The sequence below is a fragment of the Ctenopharyngodon idella genome, chromosome 20 (assembly GCF_019924925.1).
Source record: "Ctenopharyngodon idella isolate HZGC_01 chromosome 20, HZGC01, whole genome shotgun sequence".
NCBI lineage: Eukaryota > Metazoa > Chordata > Actinopteri > Cypriniformes > Xenocyprididae > Ctenopharyngodon > Ctenopharyngodon idella.
In genome coordinates this window covers 6,116,076-6,138,744 of record NC_067239.1, presented here as the reverse complement: position 1 = coordinate 6,138,744, position 22,669 = coordinate 6,116,076, and the positions used below count along the sequence as shown (strand labels likewise).

The following is a 22,669-nucleotide window of genomic DNA, read 5'->3' as shown; positions in this document are numbered from 1 at the left end:
ACTTTCGGGGGTGGGACTTGGGTGCTGAACATGCTGATTGGTTGAGTTCACGCAGCATTTTATTTCAACCATCGTTTTTTAAAGTCTGTTGCGGTGCGTGCAGTAAGAGTTGTTTGCTATTCAAAACAACAATGGAGTTTAAAAATACGACCGACCGGACTGACGACGAGGTTCAGGCTTTATTAAGCTTATATGCGGAGGACAAAATCCAGCGGGAACTGGAAAGTCGCGTCCAGTCCTACATCACCGGCTATCTTCACGGTACTTTAGACTGCTATGGAAATGCAGCTAGCGATATGTCTGGGGAAAAAAAAGTTCCTGGGAACAAATTGTTCCGGGTAATTTTTGTGGAGACGCGGCTATAGCCAATAGCCAGGTCTTGATGGTCAATTCTGATTTTTTTTTTTTGACTATATCCATTATTTTTTTTTTTTTTTTTTTTTTTTTTTTTGACAAACTGCTTACATCTTCTTTTAAAAACGACCTGTATCCATATCTGCATTTACACTTGGTGAAACAAACAAAAAATAGCATTATGATATCTAGAAATCAATTTCAATAGTACATTGAATAGAATATCAGAATCCATGCGCTTTTTACCTGCTTATACTTTCTTGGGTCATATCCGATCTGTGCCACATGGGGGGAAAAATTGGGTTGGGTCACTTGAACCATGCAGTGTAAATGCGGCCTTAGTGAATTTAGCCATGTGACTTTTTGTTGATGCGCGTCTAGGAATTTCTTAAAGGAGTAGTTTACACAAAAATTAAAAATGTCTCTGTGATTTGATTTTTTTTTAATTTTTTTTTTATTATTATTATATGTCTTTACAATGAAATTGAATGAGGTCAAATATTGTTTTTTACCCTATTTGACTTTCACTATATGGAAAAAAAAAAGTCATACAAGTTTGACATGAGGGTGATTAAAATAATCACATAATCTTCGTTATACCTATTTTTTTTAAAAATGCAATTCTTTTTAACTTTCTATTCATCAAAGAATCCTGAAAAAAATATAAAGCAGCACAACTGTTTTCAACACTGATAATAATAAGAAATGTGTTTTTTTTGTTTTGTTTTTTTTTAACCATCAAATCAGCATATTAGAATGATTTCTGAAGGATCACGTGACACAGGAATAAATTACATTTTAAAAATATATTCGGAGAGAAAATAGCTATTTTAAATTGTAATAATATTTCACATTACTGTATTTTCTGCTTTTTATTTATATATTTATATATCTTAAAGATGTCTGCTCAAATATGGACACTTTTTGTGAATGTCCTGCTTAAGTTTAGAGAATGAACAGCTGTAATAAACTGCATTTAATTACAGCTCTTGTTGAAACTGTTCTGATGAAGGATCTCATATAAACTTGAATGATATTTAATTAGTGGCGTAAATAGCAGCGACGCTTCTGCCAGAGGATGATGTCATTCCCACACAAGGAGATGAAGAAGAGGCGGAGGGAAGCATCTTTTATTTATACAGTAAAAACATAACATTTAATGAGGAGTTTAAGTGATACATTAAGATTATGTGACATTGGCAATCGAAGCTTTCTTAGCATTATGGCTGAAATCTCCTGACTGAAAATTTCAAAGATTTTCCTTTATGAAAACCTAGCTTATTGTTCCCAGTTGATCTTCTTCCAACTTTTGTAATAGTAATTTGATTGCAATTAACACCAGCTGAGAGTTTAGCAAATAAAATGGGGGGGGAAAACAAACAAACAAACAAACAGCAGATGACATCAAGCGCCTCAATTACATGTCGGTGACCAGATTGGCTTGTTCATTACTCCTCCTGCAATGCCCATCTCAGCAGATGGAAGTCATCATTACTAAAACTTCTGCTCGAAGACTGACATCTCACACGCACGCACACACACGCACACGCACACACACACACACACACACACACGTATCTTCCCTTCGCAAGCTCTGTTTGCTTTTTCCTACCTCATTGATTTTGTTTATTGTTTGTTTCTCAGCACTGGAAGGCCTTTTTTAACGCACAATGCTGGAGCGTTCCAAATTGTTCCATTAAGTGGGTCATCATTTCCTATGGTCTCCTGAAAGACAAAAGAGCTTTTGTGCATCTCTTCCTGCAAGGCAAAAGCCCCCTGCCTCCTCTGTCCTGTTGTATGCGCATTAGAAAGCGTTTCTGGAAAACAATCTAATGTCTATGATTAATAATAGAAGATTGTGAGGGGATTTGAATACAGGGAGGGCACGCGTACCCTCATGATGAAGTGTTTCATGAATCAGATGGAAATTTTGGCACGAGCCAAGTGTGTCTGTGTGCCACAATGAATAAAGTCACATTCTGCATGTGATCTGGTTTGAAGGTCTGAGTGTTTAAAATGGACATTTTTGCCCTGGAGCTTGAGTCTATGCCAGTGACTCAGCCCTGTAACTAATAAATGACGTAAGGGTACATGTGCTATCCAGGACACTTCTCTTAGAGCAAGGAAAAAGCTTTGAACGAAACGCAATTTGTGAATTTTCTCACTTCCTTTCAAAGATACTACTGAAACTGCATCACTGGTATGGCTCCTTCGCATTTCAGCATGTAGGATCAACACCTTGTCCTGGAACAACATTGCTAACATTAAACTAATCCCAAAAGCTGGTTAGTTAGGGTTAAGGTTACGCTCTGGACTAGGATTAGGAGCTTGAACTGTGTTCCTATCAACCTATATTCTTTGTCCCCTCAGATTTTAAAAGTAGCTAATGGGTCTGTTTGAGATTAGTAATTGTTCCACTAACATGTCCTGCTTGGCTAAATTACATTGATCAGCAAAATGCAGACCAGCTTTCTCAGATATTTTACACCAAAACTTATATTTTTTTGCTTTTATGCTTTGGGAAGGGAGTCCCTGGCTTGAAGCATGCTTTTTTGGCATGCGAGAATCAATAAGGTTTGTTCTCACATGACAGGCAAGCATGTTTGAGTTTCCGCAAGAAACGTCAGTGTCTCAGTCAGCTCTCTAGGTTGTGAATCAGTATATCATGTACATGAAATAGACCCTTTTAATGCTGACGTCACAGTTATGTCACGGCGCTAACTGGAGGCGGCCAATACAAACCAGCACAGAGTCACGGCTACATAAAGAGCTTAATATGTTATCTTGTTGTTGTGTTGGGTGGCAGAATCAAAGGTGTACAGGCATAAAATCAGGTTTTCTCCTGTCATTGTTAAAAAAACAAGCTAACAAAACTTGCTAGCTAGTGTTAGTGAAGAAGTCAGGGGAATTGCTCTGCCTCCACCTAAGCGCCGTCCACAAAAACATCACAATGTTTACTTACTCAAAAGTGGTCTATTGGGGCACTGAAAAGCACAGTAAGGACGCTGGCTCACTACACATTGGGACACTGTTGGTGACATGACGACGCCCTCGTTGTACAACATCACTACTGGTATTTATGAGCAACAGCAGAACTGATATTTTTCTCACATTTTTAATGTTAAAGTACATAATGATAAACACTTTGATTGTTACATACACCTGCAACATTTCAGCTGTAAATAAATTATAAATGTTAGCAAGATCATGTTCATTACCTGTCTAGCGATGTATGTTTATGCTGAAATATTTAAATAACGGTTTGTTTTTCCAAAACGTCGATGGCGTGTTGTGTGTATTGATGTGTACAACCCAAATTCCGGAAATTTTGGGACGTTTTTTTAAATTTGAATAAAATGAAAACTAGAAGACTTTCAAATCTCATGAGCTAATATTTTATTCACACTAGAACATAGATAACATAACAAACTGAGAAATTGTACAATTTTATGCACAAAATGAGCTCATTTCAAATTTGATGCCTACTACAGGTCTCAAAATAGTTGGGACGGGGACATGTTTACCATGGTGTAGCATCTCCTCTTCTTTTCAAAACAGTGTGAAGACGTCTGGCATTGAGGTTATGAGTTTCTGGAGTTTTGGTGTTGGAATTTGGTCCCATTCTTGCCTGATTTAGGTTTCCAGCTGCTGTTTGTGGTCGTCTTTGACGTATTTTTCTCTATAGGTGAAAGATCTGGACTGCAGGCAGCACTCATCTGACCATAGAACACTTTTCCACTTTTACTTTGAAACAGTCCATTTTTAAATGAGCCTTGGCCACCGGGACACGTTGGTGCTGCTGGACCATGTTCACATATGGCTTCCTTTTTGCATGATAGAGCTTTAGTTGGCATCTGCAGATGGCACGGCGGATTGTGTTTACCGACAGTGGTTTCTGGAAGTATTCCTGGGCCCATTTAGTAATGTCATTGACACAATCATGCTGGTGAGTGATGCAGTGTCGTCTAAGGGCCCGAAGACCACGAACATCCAATAAAGGTCTTCGGCCTTATTCCTCACGCACAGAGATTTCTCCAGTTTCTCTAAATCTTTTGATGATGTTATGCACTGTAGATGATGATATTTGCAAAGCCTTTGCAATTTGACATTGAGGAACATTGTTTTTAAAGTATTACACAATCTTTTTACGCACTCTTTCACAGCTCTGCCCATCTTTACTGATGAGAGACTCTCTAAGACATCCCTTTTATAGCTAATCATGTTACAGACCTGATATCAATTAACTTAATTAGTTGCTAGATGTTCTACCAGCTGAATCTTTTCAAAATTTTCATCAGATTTAGAGCTCATTTAGTAGATCAGAGTGTAAAATTTCTCAGTTTAAACGTTTGTTATGTTATCTATGCTCTATTGTGAATAAAATATTGGCTCATGTGATTTGAAAATCTTTCAGTTTTCATTTTATTCAAATTTAAAAAACGTCCCAACATTTCCGGAATTTGGGTTGTATGTTTTACACTTAAGAATTTCGTTTAAGGGAACATAGTGAGCATCAATGCTTCCTGCTTTTCACAGTGATTTGTGGGACTTTAGGGAGCAAATGTTTCAGTGCACTGGAAGGATTTTGTGAATGACAAAGCCCTTAAAATGGCCGACTCCCTGATCTGATCAGTGCCCTGACTACTAAACTAGGGAGCTGATTGAGACATACCCACAATCATGTCATTCTAATAAAAAATCTGAACGTCATGAGGGTGAGTAAATGATGACAATTTTCACTTTGGGTGAGCTATCTACCTTTTTTTTTTTTTTTTTAACGTGGAAGTAAGGCATTTTCTGTGTATGTGTGAGACTTCTAATTTATTAGCCGCTATAGGGAAATAACAAGAAGAATATCAAAGTGCAGTAAACTGTAAAACTGTTTGCACTACAAACCAGTGTGTTTATAATTTAGACAATACATTAAAATAATATGGTAAGAAATACCAGTTCGTAATATCAAGCAGCATAAAGAGCTGTTTTGTACTGCTAAAAATAACTGGAAATGAATGGCACCGGAAGACAGACACATTAAAATTACAAATGGCCGCGTCCGCTCCTACCTGAAAAATAAGGTGGATACCTTTTAAGGCTCTTGCCTTTTTTAAGACCTTGATATGTCCTACAGTTCATGAAACCATTTCATGGGGTCTTTAAATCAAGCCCACAGTTCACTGCATCGCTCTGTGTGGCTATATGACACAGTATTTCTCCAATGAATGTGTTAGGGAGCAACTCATAATTCGAACCTCTGTAATGATCTGAGTGAGTGATTTTAAAGGGCAAATTTATGTCACCCCGGCATGTAAAGCTTTGGTTATGCCTTTGAGTGTTGCTCTATTATAAACTGTACTATGGCATTCTATTTATATACAGTACTTAAAACCCTACAGATACTCTTTAGATAAAAATCAAGTCAGTTTCCCCTAAGGACCGGTCACTCTCTACCAGATAACCTGATTACTTTTGTGTCCTGTGTGTTTTCAGATGGTTTAAGCCGAGCGCACAGGCTTTCAATAGCACGTGGCGGTAAGGAGGAGCCGGGCTGCCCGCCGGGTGTGAGCTACGACTACAGTAAGTCAGTGATGTGTGTCCGCTGTGTGGTATGTGGACAGGCATGTGGACATTGACACGGTGGTTCCTCCCCTCCATCTGATTAATGGCTGTGTGAGAAAGCAGCCACCCTTTCAGGCCTCTCAGACTTTCCAAAATAAACAACTCCTGCTCTCTGGATTACTATCGATCCGAGCCGCCGCTGAAGACGAGCATGCAAGGGCAAGATCTCTTTGCCCCCCCCTTTTCGCTTTCCCTGTAATCTGTCCCTCTCTCACTTTATCTCCAACCTTTCAATCCATCACTCAGACAATCATCTTGTCTTTCACCCTGCAATTGTGGTTCACCTGGAGTTGATGTCTTTGTCTTTTTTGGAGGTAATCCTTTTATATATGTGACGAACGTTGTGCTTAACTACTGTAAAAGCATTTAAAACCCACTAAAAAGAAGTATGACTGCCAGAGGAGGGATAATATTATTAATGTCAGAGATCTATAGTGCCCTTGGTATCTTCTCAGCAGATTGGTATGTCGTCTTCTGCTGAAGCCTGTTATTACAGTCTCCTGAGAAACGCAGAAACGCAGTGCACAGAGAGGCCTATTTCATGCACAGTGTTCAAAATATGCTGTGTTTTTCTACCCATTCCTTGCATATTTTCCCCCAGCCAGTGTCTGAGTGGTCAGTTGCCTGCCATCATCTCGCATAGACGGGTTTTTGACAGTCTGCATGAGGTCTGGTTCACTTTGCAGCTTATTCTGGCCTCCCACTTCAATGAGAAATTGCTGTCTATATTGCAAATTCATAACAGTTTGTTTTGGTTTTACCTGCCACTTAGGGACGGGTTAGATTGAAATACCCTAATAATATGCAAAATATGGTACAAGTTGCAGATTTGCTAGCTAGAAAACGGTTCTATTATGGCTGTCCAGATTGAAGTGAAATGCGAAAAATGGATCAAGTCTTGATTGCGGCATTACATTTAGATCTTCTCATGTTGCATCAGATTTCTTTTTACTTGTTTTTGCATAATTATAAACTAATTCATTAATGTTTCTTAACTTTATTTTGTCTGTGTAGCCTGTATATGACGTGTTGTTTCCTCAAACACAAAAACATTTTTACACACTGATTAGGAATTGATACAATATCAAGAGCAATAATTGACAATAATGATTTGTCATAGTATTGCAGCCCCACCCAGTAATATGTTAATTGTTAACAGTCTATAGTAATCAGTTTCTGATTGATTGAAGTAATTGGTTAAATGTAGGCATTTGACATAAAAGTCAACACAGATACATTTAATAAGGTAATTATAAAAATTGTCATTACAAAGGTAAAAGATTTCTCTGGAAATCAATTCCAGGGGGCAAATATTGCACCTTAAAGGATCAGTTCACCCAAAAATGAAAATTAGCCAATGATTTACTCACCCTCAAGCCATCCTAGGTGTATATGACTTTCTTTTTTTAGCCAAACACAACCGGAATTATATTAAAAATGTCCTGGCTCTTCCAAGCTTTATAATGGGAGTGAATGGCACCATTTTTTTGAAGACCAAAAAAGTGCATCCATCCATCATAAAAGTAATCCATACGGCTAATAAAGGCCTTCTGAAGTGAAGCTGTGCATTTTTGTAAGAAAAATATCCATGATTATAATCTTTATAAACTATAATAACTGGTTTCGGGTAACGGCCGTACAAAGTCTAGTTCCAGTCAAAGAGTGACCTCTAAACCGATGCAAGACGTATTGACGAACACGGAAGCGCAGAGGGTAGAGCAAAAAACACCGGTCATGAATTAGAAGTCTAAAACGAGAATTTTTAAAGGTGGAGGAGCTTGAGTTTGCTGCTCAGCCCTATTTGTTTGAACCATGAGAGGCGTCTACTCTCACCTAAGCTTACATTACGCCTACGTCCTACGACATACACCGGTACTCGACTCTCTCATGTTTATAAAGATATAAAGATTACAGTTTATAAAGTTATAATTATTGATATTTTTCTCACAAAAATGCAAGGCTTTACTTCAGAAGGACTTTATTAACCCTCTGGAGCCATATGGATTACTTTTATGATGGATGGATGCGCTTTTTTGGGCTTCAAAAAAAAAAAAAAAGGCACCATTCACTCCCATTATAAAGCTTGGAAGAGCCAGGATATTTTTTAATATAATTCAGATTGTGTTTGTCTAAAAGAAGAAAGTCATATACACCTAGGATGGCTTGAAAGTGAATAAAAAAATTATAGGATCCTTTTCATTTTTGGGTGAACTATCCCTTTAATGGAAAAGTAAATTTCTGACTCTGCAGTATACCTAAATGAAATGCTGAAACTGACAGTTAATTGCATCCGCCATAATCATATATCTGATTTCTTTCTTTGAATTATTGTGCTATATAGGTTCTCCATGGAAGCATTAGATCTATTGGCATAACTGAGGCTACATCTGCATTAATTTGGATACATTTAGATACACAGTGTTTTTGTTTCAAAATGCCACATTAGCAATTTCAAGCATTTTCCAAAAGTTTCTCGTCCACACTGAAACGATAGAAAATGCTAAAATCATCTTACCGCATATGCGGAAAATGTAATAAAAGCTCACTGAGATGATACCGAGAGATCACCAGACATGATAAAGTTCTCACGCTATTCAGGCAGGATCATTTTATTAGCAAAATATCCCACCACTTACTGCATTCAATCGCTATTTAATGTATGGCTTAAAATGCAATTGCCGCAGGACAGCAATTGTGAGTACATTTTCTATAATCTTTGCAGGAATGCAATATGAAGATTGTACAAAGTAGCATTTATCTTAGGAAACACTGTGAAAGTGAATAGCACATAGCAGGCCCATACCGGTATAAACAGGTGTCTATTGGTACAATGTGTGTCACATGACTGAACATGCATCATCGATTTCAAATTCCTCAGATTTCTCCATGACGCAAAAACGTTTTCAAATGTATCCACTTGCTCTGTTTCCACAGGGCAAAAACACTTCTCATGTGGACAGGTCAAAACATAGAGATAAAGATGCATTTTCAAATGTATCGGGATTAGTGTAGACCAGGGCTGGGCAACTCCAGCCCTCGAAATCCACTTTTCTGCAGAGTTTAGCTCCAGCCCTGATCAAACTCACCTGCCTGTAGCTTTCTAGTAATCCTGAAGATCTTAGCTTGTTCAGGTTTGGAGCTAAAAAAAAAAGAATCTCGAGGGCCAGAGATGCCTACCCTTGGTGTAGAGGTAGCCTAATTGTCCTCGAATCCCCCAGTCCCGGCATGTTAATGGTTGTCACCTGCAGCCTCTGTAGTGACTCTGTGTGCAGGGCTTCCCCCTGAGCCACAGACAATGGCATCTTTGAGTGCACACAATGAGCACTAGGACCCAGAGAGCGCTGCATTTTCTTCCAGGGGTTGCCTAAGCCTCAGCGCACACCCCTGCTTAGGAAAACTGAGATAGGAAAAGAGAGAGGGTGAGACTAGAGGAACGCAGCTCTGTTGTTGTGGTCACTCCAAGAACACTGCTCGGGCAGAAATGGAGGGGCTGAAGTGCAGGAACTGACCCGCTGCCGTCGGGAGCAGAGGAATACATGTGGAAGGGCTTATTCAGAGTGGATCGGGATTAAAAGGTGACTCAATTTGTTGATCTTTAGGGCACACACGCGAGTGTGTGAATGCGAGCATGCACGGTTTTATGAGTGTGTTTATGGTAGGGGCTTCAACAAAAGGAGGCTGGAGTGTGTTTGGGAGTGTAGGGATGGTCTTCACATGCGTCTTCAGGATGATTGTGGAAATGAGTCATCGCTGTGCACAAGGGGAATACTTGTGTGTGTGTGTGTGTGTGTGTGTGTGTGTGTGTGTGTGTGTGTGTGTGTACGTGTTTGGGGTGCTTTTCCTGTCTGGGTGGAAAGACAGCACTGTTTTTAGGGGAAAAAGAGCGCAAGGCTGATCGTTCCATGCAAAACCAGGAGAAAATGACGTGAGACAAAAGTTTGTTGTGGATTTGAAAGGAAACACCACAGCTTCGTCATTAACTTCTCATCTGTTTGGAACCTCAGGTTTGTATCTGGAGCGTTTCTGTGGGGAAGACAGGTTTACCACAGACTGCTTGTGATCTCTGTGATTGCCTGGACAGATGGTGGTAGGCGTGTGTGTGCATGCGTGTATGTGTGGTATGTTGTGTCTGTCAGGCGGAAAACTAGTTAAGAGAGGCAGATCTGATGAGGACCACAGCAACAGCAGAAAGACGCCTCGGTCTGACTGGCTCAACACAGCTGATTGTACACATGAACGCTGTTCGGTTTTAATCGCGCTGCCACGTGTGCGTGCAATGCATTTGTGTTTGAGTATATTAATCTGTGTGCGAGTGTGTGGAGTCTGTTTACACAGTGTGTGCACTTTAGGGATGCACATTTGGATTCTTGGGCGACTGTATAACAGTGTTATCAGATTCCCCCCCCCATTTTTGGTATTATGGCTGTTTTGTGGTAATCTATTTGAAATATATGTGTATATGCTTGTTTTTGTGAATGAGTTTATGTGTTTAAGTCAAATCTTCCCACAAGGACAGTAAATCTTGAAATCCGCTACAATGTGAGGACTAGTCAGAAGTCCCATGAGGAATATGGCTTAATAAACCAACTTAAAGGGATAGTTCAGCCATAAATTAAAATTAAAATTCTGTCATCATTTACTCACCCTCATGTCATTCCAAACCTGGATGACTGACTTTCTTCTGAAGATATTTTGAAGAATGTTGGTAACCAAACCGTTTTTGGAAATCACTGACTTCCAGTGCACAGACCAAAATAAATAAATAAATTAAAAGATTTCTCAAAATCTTCTATGGAGAAATCACGGAAAGAAGAGAAACCCCACTCTACACTGTAAAAATTATTTTTAGTAAACTAAACTTAATTTACTGTGTTTATCCAACTGATGTGTCCAATGTGTCTGAATTGACAAAAAATGGGAGTATAAAAAACTCAAAAAAGGTAATGCGAAAAAGAAACAAAATATAATGAGTTCAGGTTTTTTACAGTGTAGAGTGAGAGACACACAGATGTTCCAGTTTTTAAAAACCTCCTCGCTTCAGGCAGAATCGCTGCTTCCACTCTTTACCGCTCTCATACTCTGGTCTGAAACACCGCAAACACAGACAAGTGGAGTGATACACACAGTTCAAAGTTCCAATTAACTGTTGTATGATACTTTTTATGACACTTTTATGTTAAATATATAATATACACAGTAAAAATATAATTTTTTTTAATCAGTGTGTGTGTCAAACTTTTGTCAAATTTTATGTCAGCTAGTTGGCAACATTTCTCATTTTAGTTTTGTTTAGTTTAATATGAAAAACTAAAATAACTAATTCTAATAAACTAAATAAAAATTATATAGGCATATTTAAAAAAAAAAAAGAATAAATTACAAAAACAACTACATTACTAAAACTAAAATTAAAGTGAAATCAGAAAATAAAAAAGAAACTGATTCAAAATATTAACTAAAACTATAATAGTATATCAATGATACTAAAATAATACTGACTCAGTATTTTTAGTCTTGTTTTCTGGTCAAAATATCCTTAAAGGCACAATATGTAAGATTTTTGGATTAAAATATCCAAAAACCACTAGAACACTGTTATATATTTTGTTGACTTGTGTAATTACATTATCCCAAATGTTTCCAAGAATGTTTAAATCCAGAGAAATAAGCTATTTTAACCAGGACACGGACCGTGTCCGTGCGTCACCTATCAATGACATCATACCCGCGTTACCCTCAATTTCCGGTTTTATTTTGTAGAAACCATGGAAAAATCAAAAACGCTTTAATATATTATGTTTTATTAGACAGGTGAGCAACTGTTTGGATACATTCATCGACAGAAAACTAATCATGTTATATAGCTAAACACAGTAAGTCTTACTGTTTAAATCTTGTTTTCTTTATTTACCCCGAGTACCATGTTTTACCATGCCTAATATGGATCTAGCTTACTGCAGTGTGCTACAAGTGTCTCATAGCAGACGCCGAGCAAACAGAGTAGCATTATAACAACTTTCAACACACAAACGTATCTAATATGATAAACAGCGCTGCTTTACCCCACATATGCTTGACCGGAAGAAGCGGAAGCGCTCGTCTGCGGCATAATAAAATTTCAGCTGCTCTCGAGACGTGTCGCGCTCGTCTCTCATTAGCAGTCGTTCCACCGGCCTCGTTCCGATCCAACAGCTTTCAGCCACACCCTGCTTCATTCTACAATAGTTAATCTTTTAATACATTAGCTCATCCAAGAATATGATTTCTGCCCAACTCCCATCGGATTCTTTTCCACTGGCTGTAGACGTGAAGACAAGACTTCCCATGATTCCGCGAAATCATGAAGCTACGCCTTTGTTTTGAATAAGCGACCTCTAGTGGCAAAAAATTACATATTGTGCCTTTAAGCAACATGCATTTACTTGACATAAAATATATCTTAAGTTAATTTAAGCATTAATAGATTTCAAATTTGTGTTCTTGTTATAATCATATACTCAGTTTAGTGAGGTTCATATTCTCTGAAAGCAAGCATAATGTAATCTTGCTTCCCATGTAAATGTGTCTCGATACACTAATTTTTCTTGATTTAAAGTTGTTGTTTACATTTAATTTTTAGTGGAAAGACGAAATACTTTTTGCTCTGTACACCATTTTTCAAAATATATACACTCTATACAACACAATTCAATATACTTACAATGCAGTATACAACACAATGTAAATATAGAATGTGTAAAGTTCTAGCGTGGTGAACATCAGTACTGTTATGTCAATCCAGTTCATCTAAAGACACTAAATGAGTGTCAAACACCATGAAAACAAGTGCGACATTGTGACTATTCGGCCACGTTTTTGCTGATCATGATGTAATACTCCAAGATAATAAGTCTCAGGCCACAAAATCGGCCGTACTGATGTGAGAACAGCCAGAACACTGTGTTTCCTCTCTGTGTCCTTGAACTTGTTTCAGAGAAAAGAGCAAAGTGAGGAGTGAGAGGGGTGTTTAGTTTCAGGGGTTGATGTCATGACTCATGATGTCATGCTGTAGTCTGACTGATTGCTCTGCCTTTGATTGGTCCATGGCCACTTTCGCCGTGTGAGTCAGTGACTGATTTTATTTTTATTTTTCATAAATATTTACTGGCCAGTTGCCGGTGAAAGTGGTTGGCACTGTACTGTATGCGTTTGTCTTCGTGTAGTAAGGCAGCTGTATATGTAGAGCACAGTGTAAGTATGTCTTATTGTCCAAACTAACCCTCAGTCAGAAGGAGATTGTAATAATTAGCTGTGGTTATCTTTACAACTGGAACATGCAGCAGTAAAAGCCCAGATTTCATGTGCCTATAGTGTGTCTGAGTGATGATGTCATGCCTTTGTGACTCATAAGAGATTGATCATCTTCACCAATGGGCCATTATGTCATTTTCTAAAATGGTATAAACAGGGTCTGTTTATTCTCGAAATCAAGTTACTTTGTAGTGCTTGCTTAGGTCATCACTATTATTATTGCTTATTTGTTTAGTGTTGTTTATATAGTATTATATTATTTATTAATATTTTAATTAGCTTTTATTTTTTTTTAGTATTTATTTAGTTATTTTGTAATATTTATATTTTATCTCAAATAGTGAAAATGATTTTTAATAAAGTTTTGGTTCACAATAACAACATTGGCTTATACATGACCTTGAAACAGAACTAGCTATATCGCCACGATAATTGGCCTCATATTTTGGATTTATGTGCTTGTATTTTTGTCCTAGAAAACATATGAAAGCTGAAAAATGACTTCACTGCATTCTTTCTCCCTTCCTCCACTTTTTTTCTCCTCTTCTGTCTCTCTTGTGGACTGTAAAAGTGAAAGTGTCAGCTAACTTACAGAGTGGGTCTGAGTGCACCGTCTGGATGATCCCTCAGACTCGGCACTTCAGAAGAAACCTCATGGGTCAAAGAACAGCCTGAGCTGAACATTTCAGTTTTAAGATGCTATATCATTTAAGCTGAAGTGTCATTTTTGATGTAAAATACTGTCTCTTATCCCACATCCCAATGTGCAAAGTCATCTACATGTAAGCTATTCATAGGTTTTTTTTTTTTTTTTTTTGTTTTTTTTTTTTCTGAAAAGGAAAATGTTTACATTACCTTTTGGTACTGGTGTGAAAACAGTGTGAATTGCCATTCGAAAGTTATCTCTGTAATTTGACGTATTTCTAAGTGAAACATTGTGAGCAAATATTATGACGCAGAAGAACAAACCTCTTGCGAAAGCTCAAACGTGCTGCGTAACACAAGAATGAACCTCATTGGTTGTTGCTGAAGCTCAAACGTGCTGCGTAACACAAGAATGAACCTCATTGGTTGTTGCTGAAGCTCAAACGTGCTGCGTAACACAAGAATGAACCTGTGTTACGCAGCATGTTTGAGCTTCTGCAAGAGGTTTGATCTTGTGCGTCATTCATGTTTGGTTGAGCTTCTGTTTATGTTCGCTGATCAAGGTTTATATGCTAGTAAAAGCCTAAATTCAATCTGTTCATCATATAAAGTGATCAAGTCTCTTCAGAAAATTTGGACTAAACTACTCAATTCATATGGATTAGTTTTCTGATCTCTTTAGGAACTTTTTGAAGTACCAAATTTACATTGTGTATGCTGTGGATGGACAGAAAGCTCTCAGAATTCATCAAAAAGATCTTCATTTGAAGATGAACGAAAGTCTTAAGGGTGTGGAATGAGGGTGAGTAATTAATGATAGAATTTTCATTTTTTGGTGAAATAACCCTTTAATGTTAGATCTTTTACTTATCAGACAGTTAATCAGATAAGAGAAATAATAGAGTTCCAGTAACACTCATTATATTTACAACAGTGCTAGTAATACACGCAGTGCAGTCCCAGTATCTTCAGTTATTATAGGAAGGTATAGTTGGGGTAATGTGAAATAATCCGCAATCATTCGTGCTTTTTTTTTTTCTTTTTCTTTTTTTTTTTTGTCAGGGTTGTACACTAATCCCCCCCTGAATTAGCCTTGTCCACCCCATGTATACAGCTCTAGTTCTGCCACTGACCATCATTGATGATTTTGTTTTTCACTTTAGTGTCACATTAGTCAGTGGTTAAGAAAAAGTACTTGTTTTGTTATCTCAGGTGCACTCTGATCATTTCCAGCACAAAATTTGACCCAAAACAACCATCTACTTTCTGGGCAAAACAGTTTCCGCCACAAATAAAATCACACATATGGATCTTTCCCCCATTAATGAGTAGGTGCACAGCATATCCAGGTTCTCTATGATAATCTGTTTCCCAAATCTCCATATCTCAAGCAAGAAGGGCTGTCTTTTAGATCTCTTATGTGGATGATCCACATCTATCCAGTCACATTTTCATGAGCTTGTCCTTCTGCTTTTGTGCGTCTCCCTTTGCTCTGTCTGGACCATGCGTGGGCCTGTTCTTTGGCAATGCAAAGGGGAAAAATACCTTCCTGTATGATGTCAGGGCTTAAACACCAGAGCAAAGCATAACACAGTCTGAGAGAGGTCCTAAACTCACTCCCTACGAACAACAGCAGGAATGAGGATCATCTTTTTTCAATGTTGCCGCTTAAGAGCAGCGCAGCATTCATACCTTAATAGTCCTTTCGGCCGAGGCAGTGGCCGCTCCATTCATAGTGCTGGTCATCTGAGAACTGCCTTCTGATCAGGCCTGAATGAACAGCTGTGATGGTCATGAGTGCACTGTGGGTCTAGTTTCTCCTTTCTTAAATGTTATGGAAAGATCCACACGTACATGCAGTACATAAACATAGCATGGCCTTAGCTGACACTTTTGTGTATATAATAAATAATGAATGTCTAAATTCATAATTATTTCTTAGCTGGCGCAAACCGACTTACAAGAAAGTGCTTTTAGAGTGTTGTGACAAATTGTCAGGAGCTCGAAGAGAGGTGACTAGTGACAGTAAGAATGTAGTGCTGTTTGTAGACAGAGAAACTGCCAGTTTTAGCTATGGTGTGCTTGAGTAACTAGACACATTCTTTATAACTTTTTACCGGACAATGAATTGAATGAACTGAGGGCTTAAAGGGCTAGTTCACCCAAAAATGAAAATAATGTCATTTATTACTCACCCTCATGCCGTTCCACACCCGTAAGACCTTCGTTAGTCTTCGGAACGCAAATTAAGATATTTTTGTTGAAATCCGATGGCTCAGTGAGGCCTGCATAGCGAGCAATGACATTTCCTCTTTCAAGATCCATTAATGTACTAAAAACATATTTAAATCAGTTCATGTGAGTACAGTGGTTCAATATTAATATTATAAAGCGATGAGAATATTTTTGGTGCGTCAAAAAAACAAAATAACGACTTATATAGTGATGGCCGATTTCAAAACACTGCTTCATTAAACTTCGGAGCGCTATGAATCTTTTGTGTCGAATCATGATTCGGATCACGTGTCAAACCGCCAAACTGCTGAAATCACGTGACTTTGGCGCTCCGAACCGCTGATTCGACACAAAAGATTCATAACGCTCCAAGCTAGCCATTATAAAAGCATAAGTAAAAGGTATAAGAAGCAAATAAAGCAAACAATTCAGTCAAACGTACAAGTCAGCGCTTTAGTAGGTTAACGGTAAATTTAAATAGCCTAAATATATAAAGTTATGAAACGTCACTTTTCCCTCAGCCAAAACGATTTGCCAGGAAGCAAATTATAGATTCATGAGTCCAAAGATCGTCCGTTAGATATACACAAGACAAATTATGTCATGTTTAACCACTACAGAGACATCAGAACCAACGGCAAATGTCAGAAGGACTAGCCGAGGTAAGGCTGTTTTCGACTGGGTACATGAGCGCTGAGCGCTCGATGATCGCCTGGATCTCACAACTCTGAAAATGTCAGATCAAATTTTCAAATAGGTGCTATCTTTATCAATAAACCACAGATTTGAGCTTTAAACCAGTATATTATCACCTAAAAAAACTCTTAAAACTACATATCATGACATAAAAACAGTAATATATTTAAATTACATGGGTTTTCTCCTTTACTGTTGACGCTTGCTGGTTAGTGCGAGATGCATTCTGGGATATCTGGCTGTCTCAAGTCTGCACAAGTCACCTCTCGATGCATCCTCGATAAAAGGGGCAGATCAAGAACACATCTGGGTATTTTAACTGTACTTGGCTAGATGCAAACTTTGAGTTGGAACAGTACTTGGTCAGTGAATGATGACGTTTTTACAAGTCCACAAGAACACAAGTACAGACAAGAACGCATATTGAGAAACGGCTAATATATGCTGCATGGAGATAGAACAGATGTAGTTTAGTTTAATTATGATTATATCTTATGTTGTCATCTGCTTTTATCCACTATTAGTACAAGCCTGTTGTAGCGGACCCTGTCCAAATGATGGCCAAAATTGATTTTTATGAGTTTTATTAAGTTTATTGAACATCACACAAAAGAAGAAACATCTTTTTCACTCAAGAACTGTTTTCACTCAACATCTTTTCTTTTTTTTCTTTTTTCAGAATCCATAAAGTAGTCATTTTGCAGATGCTTTTAGCTAAAGTGACTTAGAATGCACTTAATACAATCCCCTGGACATAATACAATTCCCCTGGACAATGATGATGGGTCAGGGGTCACACTCAAGGGTTCAGAGTTCACTTACTTAGCACTTGCAGTAACCTTAAGCTGGTTGATGCTGTAACGATTCCATTATGGAGAGAGAAAGCATCCTTTTCTATTGATGACCATTGAAAAGTATATGGCAGATTTCAAATCACATACTGCATCGGGTGAGAAACTGCCACTGAGGTAGATGGGAATGCTAATGCATGGCTTTCTGCAGGCATTAAAGACCTCCTTGGTCTTGAACCCAGCACTGAACTTTCATTCTTGGGCACAATAAAGGGTCAATTATTCCCGAGAAGCTGTTATTGTGGAAAGCTCCTCTTTTGTCCCCTTATCGTGATGATTAAGTGCCCAAGACTATTATGTGAGGGACACTTATGAAGAGCAGGAAGTGCCAAGCTGAGATTGTGTACTGCGTTTGGACGCAGACATGCTGACTCCTCTGATTCATGCTCTGAATACGCTCAGAGGAATCAGGTATTCACAAAAGTGTGCAGCTCACACTCTGAACATCTGAGTCGATTTATCACCATGTCCATTACCAAAAGCTTTACAGTTTTAATGAATTTTGGGAATTCTGAAATAATCATGGAAGTATATCCTTGTGATACTCCAAAATTCCTCCTGGTAAATTGAGAAAATATGGCTGCGTCCTGGTCATGGATCAGTAAAATCAGTATATTGCAAATGATAATTCAGGCACAACATGCTATTCCTAGAAAAGGTATATTCAAGTCAGCGTATGTACAACTGGTATTATCAACAACATCTGTATAACACACCATGACTGATATCCTTCTGATAACATTTGTTTCGTTTATTGTCCATCTTCTTGAAGCTTTTAAATCTAGTCCCTGGGTAGTGCACTTACTATACACTACTGAACATTGAAAGTGGACTGAAATGCACCCATTGCTGACTTTGCGCTGCTGGGGGATGCGAACAGGATTGTTTGAACAAACTGACACGACAAGGACGCCAGGGACTGCGGTCCTCTTGCAGAAGCGGGCAAGTTTGATGAACCGCAGAAGTGTATGGTGTCTCGAGTTCGGCAGATCACAAAGGGCACGTTTGATGAATATGTATCTGGCGCTAGACTGTCAGCTCTCACGGTCCCCGTCTCATCTTCCTCTTCCACTCCTCCTCCTGTCCTTTATGCTCAGATCTGTGGATGCATGGCCTCTCCCTAGAGCTTCTGTCTAATCATGGTACCATCATCCCTCAGTCACGTTACCCTGGCAGGGCCTGTCAAACAGCATACGCTGGAGGACGCGTTGACTTTGAAATGCCGCTAATGACTAGAGGATGTTCTTTTTTCTCTGTCCTGATGGTCAAGGGCCAGGAAAGAGTTGGGTAACAATGCTGGGTTGCTAGTCCTCGGTGGTACCTGCAGGGACAAACTTCAGGCTGATGGCGAGCGGCCCGTCCTCCTGTTTGCTGGAGATAAGTGGTGATGCCACAAGGCTGAAGTCTTTGTGGGTAGTGTCTTTAAACACTGGCTGCTTTGGTTTTTAAACCACCCCAAATATTGGACTTGGAGTGGAAAGCTTAGTGGTTCTGTAAACACTTTTAAAATGCCCCTATTATGCTATTTTAAAGGTTCCTAATTTTATTTTTTAACATGCATGCAAGGTCAAAAACACTTTAACTTTCTCATAGTATACATTGCATCACCTCTTTTCTTACAGTATCTAAGACAGCTCGATCAAGGATTCAGTCTCTCTAAACTCCTCCTTTCTGAGAGCCTGCTCTGATTGGTCAGATGGCTCAGTCTGTTGTGATTGGTCTACTGCTTACAGCGTGTGTCAGAAATGAAACGTCCGTTATCATATCTGAAATTCAGCTCCGAAGGCTTCCTCAGCACTTGATACACTGTGATACGAACAGTAACAATGGCGTTGGTTTTACCATATCAATTCAAGCCAAGTTCGATAATGAAACATTGGACTAAGTGGCTGAACCACCATCACAAGCACAACTTGAGCAGTGCAGAAAACGGTGTCTTATCAACATGTCGACAACACGAACCAAACTTTTCCAGGCCTCAGCCATTGTTCTCTGGCAGCCAATGAAGACTATTGGCTGGCATTATGCAAATTTGTTACATTGTTACTTAGATTTGTAACTGGAAGTGAGACTGAAATTACTGACCCCTCATTTTGGCAACTCAGAATGGATTCTTTCTTTAGGAGACAATAACTTCATTTGACTTTGATCTTTGAAACTTTGCAGACCTTTTACATTCAGTGAGCTACTGGATATTACACACTACATGAAAGGTAATATCCGGATAAGCATAATAAGGGCCATTTAAGGCATGGATAAATGCACACTTTGAGTGTCCTTTCATTGTACCTTGGGTGTGGTGAACCTTAAATGAATATTTGAGGTTTAATAACAACTCTATCGACAGCATCTGTGGCTTTCTGATGTTTACCGCAGAAAATCTTTACCACATGTCCGTCAGTTTCTAAAAATAAACAGTAATGAACTCATGATTGAAGCATTGGGCATTTGTACAGCACTGGAAATAAACGTTAAAGAAACAGTTAACACACTGTTTCCAAAGTGTACACTTATTTATCATGTGTTAGCATGAGACTAGTGTAATAGAATCGCTTACCAACCTTGTCTGTGGACAATTTTTCAGTTCTTGACCTGAATCATGAATATCCAGTAAATTCTATACATTTTGTGTGGTACATGCAAAGGAATGTGACGTAAGTAAGTAATAAGGTATGAGAGTGACTTATTCACGCTACAGCACTAGCCTCGAGTACGTTATTGCTTTTATAAAACGGTTACCACACAATACAAATATTAAAGCCAAAAATATGTAACAAAGCAACTTTCATGAAGTAAACTCTTACTAAAAGCCTTCCTTTCACTAGAAAAAAATAGTCCCTGACAGTGAACAGCAACAGAAGTTACATTTTCACGCCATTAGATGGAGGCAAAGACTGTCTTTATGAGTGTGTCAGTCAGTAGCAAAGACTTTTACATTGAAAAGACTGAATTGTTGTGAACACGGAACAAGACGCAACTGACAAATGCTTTGACTAGCGCTGTCAGTCACGGGAAAATCCCTTCACTGTTAAAAGGACAAGATAATACGTCGGACATTTAAACAGATTTTTTATTATGAACATAGGACTGACCTGAAGGAAAAAGCTAAATGTGAATGCAGGTAATAAACTCGCTCACTCGATCTCTTTCTCACAATACTCTTCTACATGATACAGTAAACTTTAATGAACAATATAAATTGAGAACATACAGTTTACGTTGCTAAGAGTGGTTGCTAAGGATGTTGTGTAGTGATACACAGAACCGTTGGGTGAAGCGGTCATAGCCGTGTTTTATCGTGAATAAAACACAGCTATTGACCAATCAGAATCAAGGACCGGAACTAACCGTTTTATAACTATCAGTAAAGCACAGCTTTAACACAATCAGAAGTTCAACCAAAAAGTGCCCACATGAAAATGACAATTTAGACCACTTTAAATAATAAATATATATATATATATATATATATATATATATAATATGTGTGTGTGTGTGTATGTGTATATATATAACCTGAATTCAGGTTGATTGGGACACTTTTTCCCAGTCATCTCAATAGCAAAAAGTGTCCCATCACCCTGAATTCACCCTATATATATTATAAAATATAATTGTATTCAGTAAAAAATGTTTACTTTTCTACTTTTATTCATCAAGGATGCATAAAATTGATCAAAAGTGACAGTGAAAACATTTATAACATTACAAAACATTCAAATAAATGCTGTTCTTTTCAATTTCCTATTCATCAAAGAATCCTGAAAATGTATTACATTTTCCGAAAAAATAAGCAGTAATAATAATAAAAGTTTCTTGAGCAGCAAATCAGCATGTTCAGATGATTTCTGAAGGATCATGTGACACTGAAGACTGGAGTAATGATGCTGAAAATTCAGTTTTGTCATCACAGAAATAAATTACATTTTAAAATATTTTAAAACAGAAAACAGTTATTTTAAATTGTTATAATATTTCAACAATATTACTATTTTTACTGTATTTTTGATCAAATAAATACAGCCTTGGGGAACCTAAGAGACTTCTTTCAAAGATCCCAAACTTTTGAACAGTAGTAAACTAAGAAAAATGTATATAATGAACTACCAGGAATAACTCACCCCTTTGCACTACAGTGCAGCATCCATAGAAATGCTCTACGCATGCTTTAATGTAATCATAGAAATTATGTGGTGTGCAGTTATTATGTCACTCTGGATATAAAAGCTGAGAGGGAAGTCTTTTTGGCTTCCCTGCTCTTTGCCGAATACTCGTCTCCCATCAGTTATTGTTCAGGTCAATAGCAAAGACTGTGTAATTGAGAGAAAAACAGAGTGCAAGAGAGAGAGAAAGAGAGGGGTCCCTCTGCAGAAGCGTCTCTTAGCATGCTGCCAGTGTATGCTGTGAATGCAGGGGCCCGGGGCCAGCGCTGTTTTAAGCCTGACTTCTGAGAGTAGAGGTCTCCTCTCTGCACCGAACTTCACTCGAAGACCCTCGGGCTGAGTGCGGTCAGGTCACCTTCACTAAGCTCAGATCAGACAAGGGAGCGAGGGAACAGGGGAGCAGGGGAATAAAGCAAATGAGCGCTGTAACTCTTCCAATGGTAAGTGCCTGTGGGGTAGAGCAGTTCATTTGGAACGGAGAAAGTTCTTGCCCGGAGTCTATTGCGTTGCGACCCCCACAGGGAGAACTGTGCGCTCCAGCCCCTTTGGACAATGAACCTTCACCTTTTTGCCATTGCTTATGGAGTTTTCTGATATTTCTGGCGGAAACGATGGGCCGTATTCTTTGATCTGCGGACGGCCTGGCTGATTGGTTGGCTGTATGTACATGCCCTGGTGTGCCCTAACACTGTTGTCATGGGAACTGAAGAAATGGAAACTAAACAAGTCTTTTTTTCAGTGCTGGAAAGGAGGGGGAAACTCCGATATCTCTCAATGCTGGTGTTGACATCGAGACAAAGGTCTATTATTTGTACTCTA

The 22,669-nt window shown here is 38.5% G+C and overlaps 1 protein-coding gene across 4 annotated transcripts in view; it reads left to right on the top strand.

The window, feature by feature from the left end:
* Positions 1-22,669, top strand: part of ches1 (checkpoint suppressor 1) — a 79,474-nt gene that overhangs the window by 24,059 nt on the left and 32,746 nt on the right. For 2 of the 4 annotated variants that reach the window (XM_051875034.1, XM_051875035.1), the window contains one exon: positions 5,842-5,928. The gene's annotated coding sequence lies outside the window, so the exon portion shown is untranslated. Of the gene's footprint in view, positions 1-5,841; positions 5,929-9,354; positions 9,546-9,667; positions 9,975-22,669 lie in introns of those variants that run through there. The other 2 variants (XM_051875033.1, XM_051875036.1) reach the window with 2 other exon arrangements.